Source organism: Nicotiana tomentosiformis, chromosome 1 (genome assembly GCF_000390325.3).
Source record: "Nicotiana tomentosiformis chromosome 1, ASM39032v3, whole genome shotgun sequence".
Classification (NCBI taxonomy): Eukaryota; Viridiplantae; Streptophyta; class Magnoliopsida; order Solanales; family Solanaceae; genus Nicotiana; species Nicotiana tomentosiformis.
In genome coordinates this window covers 105,489,041-105,492,956 of record NC_090812.1, presented here as the reverse complement: position 1 = coordinate 105,492,956, position 3,916 = coordinate 105,489,041, and the positions used below count along the sequence as shown (strand labels likewise).

General features: G+C 33.5%; 1 long non-coding RNA gene across 1 annotated transcript; it reads left to right on the top strand.

Moving 5' to 3' along the window:
- The first annotated feature begins 244 nt into the window (after positions 1-244).
- On the top strand, positions 245-2,047 carry LOC104110346 (uncharacterized). The gene is made up of 4 exons (XR_689427.2): positions 245-378; positions 457-525; positions 884-939; positions 1,789-2,047. It is a non-coding gene; the product is annotated as an uncharacterized lncRNA (long non-coding RNA).
- Positions 2,048-3,916: the final 1,869 nt, after the last annotated feature.

The window sequence follows — 3,916 nt, the reverse complement described above, 5'->3', positions numbered from 1 at the left end:
GGGCATATATGGACCAACTATGTGACAGTAAGGGCATATTTGAGCTAAAGTATTAACGAAGGGCAAATGTGCTCAATTTCGTATAGTATAAGGGCATATTTGGACTTTTTCCAAACAAAGAATGAAGTTTATATGTCTCCATTTTGAAGCTGCCAAAATTTGAGGCAGTGAACTTGTCCCATAACGCCAAAGTTGGCGTCCACACAAATTGAAGGAGCTGGGACGCCCGCGATAAGCATGCGATGCGATTCATGCGGCATTTCAGTTCTGAAGCCTTTTAAAGGCAATTACGGGAGGAGATTGGTCTTTTATTTTGGGGCTTTATCTTTGAAGACATAGAAAGAGAAAAGAACTCTCTATCATTAATACACCTTTAAGGTAAGAATTTAATTCTTTCTTCATAGATTTAGTTCATTAAATACATCTCTTAACTCTTCAACTACTTGGAAATTATAGATTCTTGAAGAAAATCTCAAGAACACTTCAACAACTCAAATCTTGAATTTTTTAGGGTTTGACAAAGAGGTAATATCTTTACTCCAAACTTATATATTATACTCCATGGACGTAGTAAAGTATGTTTATGAAGATGAATTTGTATTTAAATATCTATTCATGAAACCATATAAGAGTTGGTTGGTAGGAATAATGAATATTGTTGGGTCTTGCTTGAACGATGTTATTTTGAGTTTCTAGTGGAACGACTAGATCCAATAACAAGTTTAATGAATGAGTTGATATTATAATTCAAGGATTGACCTTCAAATGATGAAATGGTGATTTTTGATAAACTTATTAAGTTGGACTTAAGTATTAGACACTTAGTTGGCTTAGTTGGTATTGTTGTGACGTGTTATTAAATTATGTGAGTTTGTATATGTAGATTGCGACTCATCGGCATTATTGGATCATTTGGGGTAAGATTGGAAGCTATTTGAGGTACGTTAAAACTTATTACCCTCGGAGCTTTTCTCCAAACAATGATTAAATTGATTTTCTACATGTGAGTCCTAGCTTGTGGGCACGAGCGAGTCGGGGCGAGTCGGGATTGTGCCATTTCTTGCATCATAAAAGCTTTAAGTGCTATGAATATTATTTTCTTGAAATGTTACTCAAATTTTAAATAAATAAATGAGGAATAACACTTGTAGTATTTTGAAATGGAAATATATGAGTTGTGAAATATCTTGGATTTAACTATTCTCAAATAGTTGATTTGGCTACGAATATCGTCATTGATAAATGTAAAGGTTTTGAGAGTTACTTAAGTTCACCGAGATTGGCCTTGGATACTTTTCCTTATTAGGTCATAAAACTACACATGCCAGTGTAGGCGTAGAACCCACCTTACAGTTGGAAACTACGACAGAGTACTTTCCATTAGGGGGTACTATTATGCTACTTTATTAGCACAGATGAGTCGATTCGTACAACACAACTATGAGACGACCCGAGCAAGTAGGGTATATGATACTTGCCGCTAGGTACATAACCTAGTTGACCTCCTTTCGTGTCGGTCATGTCAAGGTGCTCCCGGTAAATGAAAAATCTAACATGATTTGCAAAGATTATTGCTAAAGGAAACTTTGAAATATGTTTTACCATATTATTTTATTTTATTTTCAAAATTATTAATTGATATGAAGGCTTCTTTCTTGATATCAATTATTATTGCATATCTTGTATCTTCTTAAATTTTGTCCTATTTTCTTTTGGGGAACAATTCATGATTCGTACTAGGCATGTGGAGCTTAGGCCTTTCGTCCACATTTTTATTTCTATTTTCAGGAACTGGACTTGAGAAGCTTGGACCATGTGGATAAGGTAGATCTACATTTTCCCGTTGACGTTATTTGGTGAGACTCCACGCTAGTATTCGTGGAGGACTTTATTATATTACTATCCTTTTGAGCCACCAGGTTTTGCTTTGGTTGACTATTCGATTCCGTGTCATAGAGATTACATAGACAATAGTAGTATTTATTTTGGGTTGTAATCATATGGTTACTTACATGGCGTGCATGAATGAAACTCTCTTTTATCTTTATGAAGCTTTACCTTCAAAGGAAAAATATTTACTTAAAGACATTATTCATGTTTTGCCGTATATCTTAAAATGATCGTAATTGATGAGGCTTTCGCATCTTCCTATTAGGAATATAGATGTGTATTAATCTATGAGATAGTTCACTCGAGTCTGGTAGAGTACGGGGTGCCGGTCACGTAGTTTTAGGGCGTGACAGAACCAAACCAAACCAATTAAGTCGGTTTTTTATCGATTCGGTTTTTATCAGGTTTTGTCAGTTTTTTGATTATTTATCAGTTTTTTTTCTTAATTATGAGACATGCACTACCAAACACATATTTCGGCTAGTACATTTTCAACATAACACTATCAAACCAATTGCTCTTTGAGAAATCTATCATTTACCAAGATATATTGATGATAATTGAATCAAATAGTGATGAATAATTTCATTACCAATCAAACTAGAATATAAAAACAAAGAATTATATTATTATAATAGCAAAGAACTAGACTAAAAATATAAATAACTAATATATACCATAAAATTTTAAAAACTTTATATAAAAATATACATATATATTGGTATAATAGTAAATTTAAATAGCTACTTCTATAGTCAATTTGGTTCGGTTTTTTCTGGTTATTTTTTGATTAAAACCAAAACCAAACTAGATTTGATCGATTTTTAAAATTCAAAACCAAAATCAAACCAAACCTAAAAAGTATCAGTTTTTTGGTCAGTTTGGATCGGTGTTTTGGATTTTTATGAACACTCATATTGGCAGTAAACTCCTCAGAAGATGGATCGCCTCAACATTTAATGAAGTCTATCGCACAGGGAATTAAAAAAATATCCCTAACCGAGGAAGACATACAAAGAATTTATGAACCCTGAAAATTCTCCATCATTGTGAAACTCTTCGGAAAACGTATACTCCATCAGTATCTAAAACAAATATCCAAGAATTGTGGCATCCCTCATAGGCATTCCCATTAATTGATCTAGGGGAAGACTACTACATCATCAAATATAGTAAGAAAGAAAATATGGAAAAAGCCCTTCATCATGGGCTATGGTTCATTAATGACCACTATCTATCAATTACAAAATAGAAGCCAAACTTTGTAGTCACCAAGGAGAAATTAACAGTCTCAGCAGTATGGATTAGATTACCATAACTGTCGACTGAATTCTATGATAGAAAAATTCTAGAAAAAATCGGGAATGCCATAGGGTGTCTATTAAATATTGATGCATGTACATCAACCACAGTACGAGGTGCTTATGCTAGGCTTTGTGTTGAATTACCATTGGAATATCCAGTCCAACCGTTTATTTACATTGGTCCCCATAAACAATACATTCACTACGAAGCTGAAAATTTCCTATGCAAAAACTATAGAAGGCTGGGTCATACATAAGCCTAGTGCATTTATGTTCAAAAGAAAAATAGGGACAAAGCATCTCCAAACAAGGATCAGTAAACCATAACAACAGAAGATGCTGATGGGGGTGGAAAACTGTGTCTTTCAATTATCAATTAAGGGAAGAAGCAACTTTCAAAGGGCAATCTGAAAAATTTCAACAAATTAATGGAGAGACAGAACAACTTAGGTATCACTGTAAAATTGTTCAATGCCGATATAGATAAGTATCTGGATACTCAAGTCTTGCAATACAAGTCTAAAGATCCTATTAGAAAATACGGGAATATCATTGAAAAAGCTTCAGTTAACTTGCCCATGGAAAATACCACTATTCCAGTTCAAAACAACTTCTCTCTCTCTCTTAGAAAACGAACAAATGGTTTTGTGTGAAACCACTGAAAATCAAAATAAAAATACTTTTTCTACTACTAATGAACATATGGATACCCATTCAGATAA